Consider the following 14,077-nt stretch of genomic DNA (forward strand, 5'->3'; position numbering starts at 1 on the left):
ACAGAAGTTAATTCAAATTGATCAAAGGCCCAAATGTAACCGCTAAAACTGTAAAACTTTTAGAAGAAAATGGAGGAATTCCCTGGCAGTCCAGTGGTTGGGACTCCACGCTTTCACTGCTGAGGGCCCAGGTTCAGTCCCTGGTCGGGTGGCTGGGATCCTGCAAGCTTCGTGGCCAAGAAAACAAGAAAACGTAGATGTAAATATTTACGACCTTAGAGCACACAATGGTTTCTTAGCTATGACATCTAAACCGCAAGCAGCCAAGGAAAAAAATTAATGGGACTTCAAATTTTAAAACTTTCATGTGTCAAAGAACACTGTCAAGAAAGTGAAAAAATCCACAGAATGGAAGAAAATATTTGCAAATCATATATCTGCTGAGGATGTATTACCCAGAATATATAAAAAACACAATAAGAAGACAACCCAATTGAAAAATGGACAAAGGATTTGAATGGACGTTTCTCCAGAGAAGGTATACAAAAGTTCATGAAAATATACAAACTTCATTAGTCAGTAGGAAAACGCAAATCGAATCCACAATGAGAAACCACTTCACACCCACTAGGATGAGTACAGGAAGAGAAAAATGGGCAATGACAAGCGTTGTCCAGGATATCAGGAAATCAGAACTCTCACCCACTGCCGATGGGAATGTAAAATGATTGGAAAGTACTTTGGCAGTTCCTCAAAAAGTGATACGTAGAGTTACCGTATGACCAGCCAGATTTATACGCAAGAGAAAACATAGGTTCACAAAAATGTGTACGTGAGTATTAATAGCAGCATGATTCCTAGTAGCCAAAAAAGAGAACAAATGTCCATCAGCTGATGAATGGATAAACAAAATGTGTCTCTCCATACAGTGGAATCTTTCTTGGCCATAGAGAGGAATGAGCACTGACGACACACTACAACACGGAAGAACCTTGAAAACGTTAGTGCTCAGAAGCCAAAACACAAGGCCGCATATATATGCAACTCATATGTATCCGTATATGTAATATCCAAATACTGCATATATGCATTTGTGTGCAGTGTTCCGAATAGGCAAATCCATAGAGACAGACAGTAGGTCACTGGCCTCCGGGGCTGGGAAAGAGGGAATGGGGAGTGGCTATGAATGGCATGGAGTTTCTTTACGGGGTGAAAATGCCCTGGAGTAAGTGGTGCTATTTCCACAACCCTGTGGATATACTAAAACCCACTGAGTTGTACACTTTAAAATTGGTGAATGGTAAGTTCTGTGGAATATGAACTATATCTCAAATAAACAACAAGTAGGTTACAAAATAATGTTTCATCTAAGTGGTAGGAAGGCAGCCTCTAAAATGACCCCCAGTGATTTTCATCCCCTTGTGTATCCCTTGGTCTTTGGTGCGGGCCAGATTTAGGGACTCATAGCAAACAACACAGCAGAAGTGGTGGAATGTCGCTTTTGATACTAAATTCTAAAAAGATGGAGCCTGTCCATCACCCTTCCTCTCACACGCATCCCTCGCTCTGGGGAAGTGGCTCCAGGCCCCGAGCAGCTCTGTGGAGCTCCCGGGTGGGGAGGAACTGCTGTCTCAGACAAGCCATTGCAGACCTACGCCTGCCAACAGCCGCGAGAGTCAGCATCCAGGTGGGTCCTTCCCCCGTCAAGCCTCGAGGTGACTTCAGCCAGCACGTCAACCGCAGCCACGTTACCCCTGGATTCCCGACCCTCGAAACCATGAGATAATAAAGGCTTGTCGTTTTCAGCTGCTAAGTTTTAAGGTGATTTGGATATTTTCTGAAGGTAACTACTGCAGTGTATTATATCAAACATAGACAAAAGACACAAATGATGTATACCACATATTGTTTTACCAGTTGTCTCTAGGTGGGATGATTGTTGGTGCCTCATTTTCCTATTCACAGATGCCTGATTTTTCTAAAATGTTCATTAATGAACATATGTTGTTTACATAATCAGAGAAAGTGAAAGTGATAGCTGATTTCAGGATGCTTAGGAAGCATTTGGTGACATAAGTGCCTTTGGTATAACATTAGGTAGAATAGGCAGTATAAAAATGGTCCATAGGGCATTTCCTGGCAGTCCAGTGGTTAGAACTCCGTGCTCTCATTGCCAACGGCCTGGGTTCCATCCCTGGTCGGGGAACTAAAATCTCAGAAGCCACGCGGTACAGCCAAAAAAAAAAAAAAAAAGTCTGTATACTGATATTATTGCATAAAAATTCCATCTGCATCTGGACAAAGCCTGGAAAGGAAAACTCAAAACAGTTAGTTCTTTGGAGTCTCTGTTTTGAGTATCAAATTAATTGTTATCACGATGTTTAATTATTGAGTTCCATTCAGCGGAAACATTGAAAGTAAAGAAAGATCCCTGAGGCAGAGTGGAGGCCAGGCCCCAGTAGGAGGGTGGAATCGTGGTGCGTGCTGTATGGGATGCAAGGTCAGGCGTTGGAATGGAACAAAGGGTGAACCCAGGAGAGGAATAGGACACCAGATGGGTGGATCCTGGTGCCTGGTTTAATGAAAGGGCAGAGAGAGAGATGATCCAGATAACTGTCCTACACTTGAGATACCTCCAGAGAGCACGGAGAAGGGAAATGAGGCTACTCTCTCAGCATTATTAATAACAGCCTTCCCCCACTATCCGAAAGGAAAGCGTTCCTAAGAAACCTTTCATGAGCCAAATGGCGTAAAGCGAAGGAGCAGTTACCTTAGGACACATCTTGCTCACAGATGCACAGAATAAATCTGGATAAGATGCTTGCAGACACAGTTTAAAGCTTGTGGTGGCTTGACGCTGAGCTGCTGAGTGTGGCTCCTGGGGGAAGGGGCTTGGCGGGGCCGCTCCTGCTGCTGAGCGCGTGCGCTGCCTCTGTGACAGCTTGCGGCAGAACACACGATGAACACTACTTCTGCTTTTCGCCTTTGATCGTAAAAGTGAAAATGCTCTTTAGAGAGCTTTTGGTTAGTGAAAACAGGTAGTAACGTAGGTCTTTCGTGAAAGCGAAGTGGCATAAAGCGAACTTCCAAAAAGTGGGGAATACCTGCGTTAGGTTATTTTGAAAGCTTGACGTAACAGTTTGTGTTCTGTTTGCCTTGTTTCTTCCAAGAATGGAATACGGTCCTGGCCTTTTAAGTTGCTCACTAGTGCAGTCAGTGGGAGAGGAATGTCTAAACGGTGTGATAGTGGTCATTAATATTCAAATACTGTCCAGATATTCAATGCTGTTCATTAATACTCAGATTATCCTCCTTTCAGGGTCATAGTAAGATCATGCTTCCCTGCCTCATGGAAGTTGTTGTGACCAGGTGACAGGCTTTGTCTAAGGAAACATGAATGGAGGCATCATGTTTTACATGTGGGCAGGGGCCTTGAAGAGGCAGAGCAGGAGTTTCCACGTTTGCGCGCTGGAACAAACACAGCAGCGGCTGGTCTGCAGTGGTGGAGGCTGGCGCCATCGGCCCGGGTTCCTGAGTGAGGACGAAATTAAAAAACAGTCTGGTGGTGGATGCACAGACCTACGCAGGGGATTCAGTTACGTAGCACATAGCATGCACGCGCATGGGCGTGCGCGCACACACACACACGTGCAGAAAGGAGTACAAGACTGAGGAGCTCTGAGTACGACCAATGTCCGTGTCGTCCGCTGAAGAGCTATAGCTTTGCAAAAATGTCACCCTTGGGGGACATTCAGTAAAGTGCTCAAGCCATCTCTCTGCATTATTTCTTACACCTACATGTGGATCCACAATTAGCTCCAAAAGAGAAAAGTGACAAAATTATTCCTTTTCCGGTTATTTTCCAATCTTTCTGAATACCTCAAGGAGAAATTCTAAGTGTGATAGCAGTGCGTATGTTGCATTTCTCTGACACTTGCAAATACACATTTTGAACAAAGAAAGAGCAGGCTTCCTTCAGCAGACAATATCTAGTTATAATTCAATAATGCTTATTTTCATTATGCTTCTTTTGCCAGTTATCTTCTATATATATCAAGAGAGACTCGTTATCCCCTTATGATGGTGATATAAAGTTTTTCTTAAAAAAAGTTAAAAAAATTTCTAAGTCAACTCCCTTTCCATAAATAGCAGTGTTGATGGCATGGGAAGATGGTTTGCAAACAATGGAATTTGAGGGAACACAGACCCCCTGGGAAAAAAATGTAAAATTAAAAAAAAAAATTAGTGTTAATTGGTTGAAGAATCTCAATGTCTTATAATATAAATATGAAATATGCTCTGGGTAGCAGATTTCTTAATGACATTAAAAATTTTGAAGTGTAACATACATAGGAAAAAGCATTCAAATAATAAGTAAGTGTATAACTCAGTAAAATTCTCCCCAAGTGGAGTATAAATGCCATGCAATTCCAGTCTATATTCTAGCAGAATTTTTTGGGGTGGAAATTGACAAGTTGATTCTAAAGTTTACATGGAAATGCAAAAGGCCAACAATAGCCAAGGCCATCCAGGAGAGGAGGAAGGAAGTTGGAGGGCTCTCACGGCCAGATATCAGGATCTATAATGTAAGTATAGTGATTAGTGTGGTACTGGCATAAAGATGGGTAAACAGATCATGGAACAGGACAGTCTAGAAATAGACCCGTAAATACCCAGTCATCCGATTTATGGCAAAGGTGACACTGGAGAGCAGTGGGGAATGGGCCATCTTGTGAACAGATCTTTCAGGTCCCAGCTGCTCCGTGAGCACTGCCATCTCTGTTGGGCCTGCATCCCGCACAGGCCGTGTGTGAGTTTTCCGCAGAGCCCTTTGGGGCCGTCCCACAGCTCAGGTCCGTGATGAGGGAGAGCTGACTCAGGTTTGAACTCTTCCTGGCCCTCTGGCTCATCCTCTTCAGGTGCCCCGTCCCTGGCCAGCCCTCCTGGCTGCGGAGCCAGTGAGGGAGCTGTGGTCTCCGGCCTCCACGTTGGCCCCCGTGATTCTTCCCGCCGGGGTTCACGTCCTTCCGTGGTCCCCTCTCCCACCGAATGGGAGCTGACCTGTGTGACCAGCTGAGTTCTGTGGAGGTGATGACACAGGACTTCAGAGGCTCGGTCCTATCTGATGTTCCAGCGTCTACCTCAGTTCTTCAGATCGTTTTCTCAGGGGGAAGCCAGCTGCCGTGTTGTGTGGACACAAACAGCCCTATGGAAATAAGCTTATTGGTCAGCACCGGTCGGCCAGCGTGTGAGCGAGCCCCAGGCAGGCCTTCAGATCATCCTTCACGGCTCTCAGCTGAGGCCCCAGACAGCACGGAGTAGAGATAAGTCATGCACGTGACCTTCAGTCTGACCTCCTGGCCCACAGGGATCATGAGATAAGAAATGACCCCAAGTTTATGGCCCTCAGGTTCGGGAGTGTTTAGTTTTGTCGTAGTAGATTGCTGGTACAGAGGCTCAAGCCTGCTGCCCTTCGGACCAACCCCTTGACTCGGAAAGGCCTGCCTAGTGGCTTTACCCACGCAGGTTTGCAGGCAGCCGCCCTGCAGCCTCCTCTTTGAGCCCCTCTCCTGTCCCTGCCGGGAAGGCAGAGGACAGGATCCACACACCTGCTGCCCACGACGCAGAGGTTCCCTTGGGGAATGAGATGCCAGTCCGTCCTGCTTCCCCCACCCCAGCTTTACACCTCACCTTGGCAACGGCGGGGGAGGGAAGCCCAGTACTCTGGGCTCAGCAGCCCTGTGACTGCAAGAATTCCCTCTGTCCCCTCTGCCCACGATTCTGCTGCTGCTGCTTGTGTGGGTAGGGGAGGAGGGGAGCCGTCGTGGCGGGGCCAGTCCTGCCGCTTCTCTGTGCCTGTGCGCCCCCGTCTCAGCCGATGTCCTAGTCATCCGAAGTGTCAGATCCTCCATGCTCTTTGCCCTCAATTTTGGATCTTGGCTGTCAATACGAGGAAAACAGGAAAAGGCCCTGTTGACATCTGGATCAAAGGCATTCACGACCCACCACGACCCAGTCTTTGTGCGTGAGTTTCCTTACTGCTCCTGCTTCCTTCCCTTGAACTCTGTTCTCCAGGAACACTAAGCCGTCAGCAATTTCTGGAATGAGTTATGTCATGTGCTCTCTTTTCTCTAAACGTTCGCACCCTGCTGTCCCTCCCAAGCAGTCGCCTTCCTCTTGGCCCAGCAGGTTCTTAATCATCCTTCATGAGTCACCGCAGCACCTCCGGCTCTGGAAAGCCCTCCTTGACTACTCTGTCTCCCAGGCTACCTCAGGTGTTTCTCCTGGGCCGCCCTCGCTCCTTCACTTCCTGTACCCAGCGATCACCACGCTGTATCAGTGGCAGAGGCAGACAGCTCCCCAGCGAGGTTTGCTCTCCCTCTTCTGGAGTGCACAGCTGTTGCCTCACCTGCGCCCCTGTTTCGTAGGTCCTCATGCATCCAGGTGTGCAGCATGACTAGCTCTTACCAAAGTAACACGAGCAGAGGTGGCATGTGTCCCTTGCACACCCAGGCATCAAGAAGAAGATGTACCATCTCCACGAAGTTCTACCCCTGCTACCAGCTCTATCTAGACGATGGCAAGCCCCTTGGGAATGGTGTGGCCACAGGGGAGAATGAGCCCAGTCCCCACGTCAGTGTGTGGAGGAAAGCCACCTGCTTCTGTTTTGTTTGAGATCTGACTCATTTGGAGGCCTATTTGTTATAGCAGGTAGGGTTGCCTTCTGTAACACAGTACCGTGACGGTGTGTTTACCAATATATTCTTTTTTTAAAAAATCTTATTTATTTATTTATCTTTGGCTGCGTTGGGTCTTCATTGCTGCGTGCGGGCTTTCTCTAGTTGCAGAGAGCCAGGGCTACTCTTTGTTGCAGTACGAGGGCTTCTCATTGCAGTGGCTTCTCTTGTTGCGGAGCATGGGCTCTAGGCGCGCGGACTTCAGTAGTTGTGACACGCAGGCTCAGCAGTTGTGGCTCGTGGGCTCTAGAGCGCAGGCTCAGTAGTTGTGGTGCATGGGCTTAGTTGCTCCACGGCGTGTGGGATCTTCCCGGACCGGGGCTCAAACCCGTGTCCCCTGCGTTGGCAGGCGGATTCTTAACCACTGCACCACCAGGGAAGTCCCTACTAATATATTCTTGATGAACTAGCCTTAAAGGAAAGGGGGGAATTCTTTATGTGAAAGGAGAGGAGTAGGGGGATGGGAGAGCAATGAATTTGTCAGTCGTTCAGTGAATATTCGCTGAGTATCTGTCATGACCCAGGCACTGTTCCAGGCGTTGAAATCACAGCATCAAACCAGGTAGACAAGGTCCCTGCTCTCAGGAAGGGGGAATTCTAGGAGGAGGGAGAATTTCCCCATAAAACAAGGAAACGAATAATTACAGGGGATCCTTGCTCATTGAGGTGCTTTGGAGACAATGTAACAACGTAACAAGGTTATATTGGCCTGTGAGGGCCTCCCTGTAGTGTCATTTGAGTTCAGTGGTAAGAAGGATCCAACCCGGAGAAGATCTTGGAAACGGGGGCAGGGGGACTGTCTGGGCCAGGGGAGCTGGATGGGCAGTGGCAGGGGCAAGCTCAGTATATCTGGGAGCCGGAAGAAGCTGGTGCGGCAGGAGCGGCCTGATGCCAGGAGACAGGGAGGCCGGGGGCCGGGGTCACTCGCCACCCACTGCCCTGCTTTGTCTCTGTTCCCCACACTTATCACCATGTAATATACCATAATATTTTATTTCTTTATTTGGTTGAGCCGGTTCTTAGTTGCGGCCAGCGGGCTCCTTAGTTGTGGCATGCGAACTCTTAGTTGTGCCATGCATGTGGGATCTAGTTCCCTGACCAGGGATCGAACTTGGGCCCCCTGCATTGGGAGCACAGAGTCTTAGCCACTGGACCATTAGGAAGTGCCTAATATACTATATATTTCGCTTATTTACATGGTGAAATTCTGTGTCTGCCACTAGAATATAGGTTACATGAAGGCAGGGATTTTTGTCTGTTTTGTTCTCTGCTGTCTCTCCAGTGCCCGCCACGCAGTAAGTGCTCAAGCTACGTTTGTTGAATGAATAAATAGATGAAAGATACAAAGGCCAGAAGATGTAGGGCCTTGAAGGCCGTTCCGGGGGGATGGAAGGTGCACACGGGGGGCCCGTGTTGGTCAGGTGAAGGCAGGACGAGACACCCACAGCTTGTCAGGATGGAGCCGCAGGAGGGCTTCAGTGCACAGCATAGGAAGAACGACGGGTGGAGGCGGGTGCCCCCCGTCCCCACAGTGCTTGTTAATCTGAAGCACAGAGTCTGAAAGAGTCAGGCGCAGTGACCCCGAGAAGGGGCACCCGCAGAGACGCGGCCCATGGGAGAGAACGTGGGAGGGCCACAGCTGCTGAGGGCGCAGCGCCTGCCTCCCAGCCCGTTGACTTGGGGTAGTGGGGCAGCTCTCCAGCAGTGGCTGCACTGACCCCTTGCCTCTGGCCTGGCCCCCTCGCCCCTCCTAAGGTCGTTGACGTGCTCGTCCATCCTGGGCTGTGAGTGGGGCGGAAGTTGTCATCCTCGTGCCACAGAAGAGGAAACTGAGGCTGAGTTGTCACCAGGGCTCTTTTGGATGCAAGTGACAAACATCTACTTGAACTGCCTCGTCTTACCTCAGCTCCCCGGAAAACAGAGCCTGAGGCCCGGCTTCACGTGCTGCTGCTTTATGCCGGGTTCAGGACCTGGCAAACCAGGCGGGGAGCGGGAGGGAAGTGCGAGGTGAGTGTTATGCTGGCGTGATGCTCAGCAAGGACCGCCGCCAGGTTGACACAGGACGCCGCCACGTGGGAATTCCGATGAACACGAACGATGTTTTAGTACCAGTATTTTTATTTGCTAATTCTGAGAAACTTATTCGCACACGCCGTCCCCAGGAAGGCCGTTAGGAACAGCCACTGGGGAAGGTGGGAAGGTGAAAGCAGACTCTCCTCTCAGCTCCTCACTTCCGGCGTCCGTCCTGTTGGCCAGTTTCCCGGTGGGGATGTCCACGACCTACGTTTCTGGGCTGCGGTTACTAGGGGAGCCGAGGCCTCTGAGCTTCCAGGCAGGTAGGACCTGGGCCCTGCAGCTGCTCGGCTCCATGGAGACCAGCCCCAGAGCGGCTGGGGCTCCCCAGTAAGCACGTGGCAGAGGCTGGGGGGCAGGGAGGACTCGGGCATCTCTGGATGAAGTGTCCCTGGTTGTGTCCCTCTGACGCGTCCCTGCTGCCCCACTTTAGCTCTGCCGCACGCGGGCTCTGCTCTCCAGGTGACAGGAAGCCCCCAGCAAGTCTAGGCATGGCTGACTCTTTCTCCTGGGAAAAAAGTCTTCTTTCTCCCAACAAGTCTGCTCCCTCCACCCCCCAAAAAAGACTGTGATGCTCTGGAGCTGCTCGAGTGCCCGTCCGTGAAAGGGTCACTGTGGGCAGAGGGCTGCAGTGCAGCCTTGTGGGCAGGAAGGCTCTGGAAAGCAGCCTGTGGCTAGTTGTCGGAGGAGCAGGGTCTAGGGTGATGTGTGGTTGTCTTTTTGTGGGCGTTCCACACACACACACACACAGCCCACTGGCACCTCCTGGAGCTCAGGGACTTGGGCTGGTTCATCTCTGTGTCCCTGTGGTCAACCTGGAAGCTGTGCTGTGCGGCATGTGGGATCTTAGTACCGTGACCAGGGATCGAACCCACACCCTCTGCAGTGGAAGTGCAGAGTCCTAATCACTGGACCTCCAAGGAAGTCCCTAATTACATTTTTTTAAAAAAATATATTTATTTTTGGCTGTGTTGGGTCTTCGTTGCTGCGCATGGGCTTTCTCTAGTTGCAGGGAGCGGGGGCTACTCTTCATTATGGTGCACGGGCTTCTCATTGCGGTGGCTTCTCTTGTTGCGGAGCACGGGCTGTAGGCACGCGGGCTTCAGTAGTTGTGGCTCTCGGGCTCTACAGCACAGGCTCAGTAGTTGTGGCAGTCCCTAATTACTTCTGAATGAATGGATGAGTGATCACATCTTAAAGAAAAGTGCCTGAAGCCACCACCCAGAAACCGACATGTAACTCTGGTCTCTCCCACATGTGATGGAGCACCTTGGAAGTCACATTCACGTGTGAGTCCCCAGTGACCCAGAGAGGCGGGCTCATCAACACCATTTCAGAACGAGGACACTGGGGCCCAGGGAGCTCAGGAGAGTACCTCAAAGGCACAGGGCTCCGGCTGAGTGCTGGGCTCAGGGTGGAGGACCACCCAGCCTAACTCCTGGGCTAGTGAAAACTGCCAGGGGTGGAACCCCTGAGCCAAACCATCTGTGTTTGAATAGAAAATCTCAGAGAACTTTATCAATCATGCAAAGCTGCACCACATAGAAAAATTCAACATTTGACCCTGCGTTGAATTGGTCAGACATGTACCCAGCGGGTGCTGGGCCATTGAGGCAGGCCAGGGCAGGTGCTGGTCCCCAGGCTGGACGAGGAGGGAATGAATCAGCAGACATCAAGCAAGCAGTATCCTGGGGCTGCGGCGGGCCTGGACGGGCCATGGGTTGCCGTGGGAACAGGGGAAGGGCCGCAGTGAAGCAGCCTGTGAAGGGAGACACACCTCACACATAGACACGCACACTCTCTGCTTCAGACCCTCCCTGGACTTCTCCTCACACGCAACACACATGTCAAAGGCCTTCCCACCACCCATGAGATTCTGCGTGAGCCAGCTCTGCCCGTCTCCCCACCCCCTCTCTTCCCTCTCTCCCTTCCTCATTCTGCCCAACCACACTTGAACAGGACACCTTGTCTCTGCACAAAGCTATTGCCTCTGCTGTTCCCTTGTCCCGTAACACCTTCTGCTCAGGTAATCTCAGCAGGGTCGCTCCATCTTGTCAACAGGTCTCTCTGCTCAAATGTCACCTCCTTAGGGAGCCTTTCTCACCACCTGTGTCGAATATCACCTCTCCTCCAACTTCCCTCACTGTCCGAGAAGCCCATCTTATCGCCTGCATCCCATTATCACTCTGTGGATTTCTTTTTTTAATCTAAATATTTTTTAATTAGAAAAAATTTATTTATTTATCTGGCTGCACCGCGTCTTAGTTGCGGCACGCGGCATCTTCGTTGCCGTGTGCAGGATCTTCAGTTGCGGCGTGCGGGGATCTAGTCCCCTGACCAGGGATCGATTGAATGTGGGCTCCCTGCATTGGGAGCGCAGAGTCTTAACCACTGGACCACCAGGGAAGTCCCTAATTTAAATATTTAGTAGTTAATACAGTCCCATAGTTAAAACTTAAAGATAATATAGGGACTTCCCTGGTGGCGCAGTGGTTAAGAATCCGCCTGCCAATGCAGGGGATATGGGTTCGAGCCCTGGTCCGGGAAGATCCCACATGCTGTGGAGCAAGTAAGCCCGTGAGCCACAACTACTGAGCCTGCGCTCTAGAGCCCGTGCTCCGCAACAGGAGAAGCCACCGCAATAAGCCTGCACACCGCAACGAAGAGTAGCTCCCGCTCACCACAACTAGAGAAAGCCTGCGCAAAGCAACGAAGACCCAACGCAGCCAAAAATAAATTTATTAGAAAAAAAAAAAAAGTAAGGCCAACCCAAATGCAAAAGGAAGGGAAGTAGATTCCACAACTCAAAGGAAGGAGGAACAAAGAATTTACCACTTTTTTAAATCTATCGTGGTCTACCTTCAGGATACAGATTTTGTCTAGTTCTCCTGTGTGCCAGATATGCTCACCTCCTCCCAGAGGCCCTAAAAATCTCATCCCAGTACATCATTGGCTCATAGTGGATCTTGTGTAAATCAGGTCCTGGTGCAAATGAGGCTCCTCAGAAGATGAAGTTCCTGTGATTCCTCAAGAACAGTTTCTTGAATATGTTTCTCTTGATCTGAAGACCTGTGAGCTACGGGCATGTTTTCTACTCTCCACAGCACAGAGCCAACAAACAGAGTTGACAAGCATATGACAACCGGAGCAGACCCTTCTTTTCAAAAGGGGAAAAACAGGAGTGACATAGCTACGACTGGGTCACAGCAATTTTGAAATCCAGTTAGGCACATGTTGTCAGTTTTCTGATAAGGGTCCAATCCTGCTCCTTGGGAATAATTCTCTGCAGCTCCCGACTCCACCTTCTTGGCTGATGGGTTTCTTCGGAGTAGTCCTTTCTTTTTCATGAGAAATAGCCATGTTTGCATTTGAATAGCCATCTTGGTCTGCTTCTTAGAAAGCTGGGGGTTCACAGGTCTCTTTATTTTTGTGCTCTGCCTTTTTCTGTGTTCTCTAGTTGTTTCTTTAAGCCTAGCATTTTGAATGGCTGCAGAGTGGGGTGGAATTACCATAATTCTTGGCTTCGGAGTCCATTTCCAACTTGCATTGCCCTGAATACTCTATAAATGGTACTCACTGAGCATCTACTGTGCCCCAGCACTGTTCTAATCAAGGATATGGCAATGAATGAAACAGACAAAATCCCTACCCTTACGGAACTGCCATTCTAGTGGGGGAGAGGGACAGTAAGCAAACAAGAAAGCAATATGAAGAAACAAGAAAGCAGGAAGGGAGATAGCAAGTGGATGTTTTATGTCTAGTGTGATAGGAAGAGGAACTTCAGTTTTATTTAGGGAAGGCCATTCTCACTGAGAAGATGACATTTAAGTCAAAACATGAAGAAAGTGAGGGAGTGGCCATACAGATATCTGAGGGAAGAACTGTCCGGATCGAAAGAAATACAACTGCAAAGGCTTTAGTTACACGTGTGCCTTCTCTTTTCTTAAACTAGTGTAGTCTGAGCAGACTGATCAGAGGGGATGTTAGAAGGAGATGAGGTCCGAGAAGTATCTAAGGGGTCAGGACTTTTTTTTTTTTTTTTTTGGCGGCTTGCAGGATGTTAATTCCCCAACCAGGGATCCAACATGGGCCCTTGGCAATGAAAGCGCAGAGTCCTAACCACTGGACTGCCAGAGAATTCCCAGGATAGGACCTTTTGTTTGTAAAGCCTTTAGTTTTTATTCTGACCTATGGGAATAGTTTGAGCAGGAGAATGACATGGTTTGACATTTTTATAGAATTACTCTGGCTACTGTGTTAAGACTGGATAGGGAATGAGGTGGGAGCAGGAAACCAAGGTTGTTGCCATAATCCAGGTGAGAAATGATGGCGGTTCAGAAAAGGGGGAGTCACATTCCGGATATCTTTTGAAGCTTGTGGATGAGGGGTCCGAGAGAAGGGGAGTTGAGTTAGTTTCCTAGAACTGCTGTCACAAATCATCACAAGTTTGGTAGTTAAAACAACAGAAATGGGCTTCCCTGGTGGTGCAGTGGTTGAGAGTCCTCCTGCCGATGCAGGGGACGCGGATTCGTGCCCCGGTCCGGGAAGATCCCACATGCCGCGGAGCGGCTGGGCCCGTGAGCCATGGCCGCCGAGCCTGCGCGTCCGGAGCCTGCGCGTCCGGAGCCTGTGCTCCGCAACGGAAGAGGCCACAACAGTGAGAGGCCCGCGTACCGCAAAAAAACGCAAAAACCAAAAAAAACAGAAATACGTTCTCTCAAATACAAAAGTCTAAACTCAACACCGTTTCTCCCCGCTCTTGCTGCTGGCATTCTTTGGGTTGTGGCTACTCACTCCAGCCGCTGACTCCATCTCCACGTGGCCTTCTCTTCTCTGTGTCTCTTATAAGGACACTTGTCATTGGATTTAGGGCCCCCCCATGGTAATCCAGGATGGTCTCTCTCCAGATCCTTAATTACACCTTCAAATACCCTTTTTCCAAATCAGGTCACACCCACGGGTTCCAGGATGTGTAGGGGGGGTCACTATTCAACCCACTACGGGGATCAAGAATGATTCCAAAGTTTTTGTACCCAGCAACCAAAAGAATGAAGTTTGCATGAACCAGTAAGAAAAGGCTATGAGAGGAGCATGTTTTTGAAGATGGAGCCAAAGTTCTGAGTAGATTCTAATGTGTGCAGGTGGAGCTGGAGCTGGGTAGGGTGCCCCGTCCTTCGCAGAGCTCTAGTGGGTTCAATTTCTTTGCTTCTCTTTTGGTGCTAAGTTCAGGGGCTGAGGCATCGGTGGGTGGGTCCAGCATGGCGCCACCCTGCTCCCGGCCGGGCCTCAAAGATGGCCGCAGCCACTGGGGGCAGACATGTTTGGGC

The 14,077-nt window shown here is 49.7% G+C and overlaps 1 protein-coding gene and 1 long non-coding RNA gene across 2 annotated transcripts in view; one reads left to right on the forward strand and one right to left on the reverse strand.

Annotated features, from left to right (window-relative positions):
- Positions 1–14,077, forward strand: part of RAB7A (RAB7A, member RAS oncogene family) — an 89,505-nt gene that overhangs the window by 17,669 nt on the left and 57,759 nt on the right. The window lies entirely within an intron of this gene.
- Positions 6,241–14,076, reverse strand: LOC113615727 (uncharacterized). Its single transcript, XR_003431099.1, has 3 exons — positions 13,569–14,076; positions 10,547–10,551; positions 6,241–6,250 (listed from the first exon to the last, which is right to left on the reverse strand). It is a non-coding gene; the product is annotated as an uncharacterized LOC113615727 (long non-coding RNA).

The sequence above is a fragment of the Aethalodelphis obliquidens genome, unplaced genomic scaffold, assembly GCF_003676395.1.
Source record: "Aethalodelphis obliquidens isolate GAN/ISIS:26980383/991018 unplaced genomic scaffold, ASM367639v1 scaffold123, whole genome shotgun sequence".
Taxonomy (NCBI): domain Eukaryota; kingdom Metazoa; phylum Chordata; class Mammalia; order Artiodactyla; family Delphinidae; genus Aethalodelphis; species Aethalodelphis obliquidens.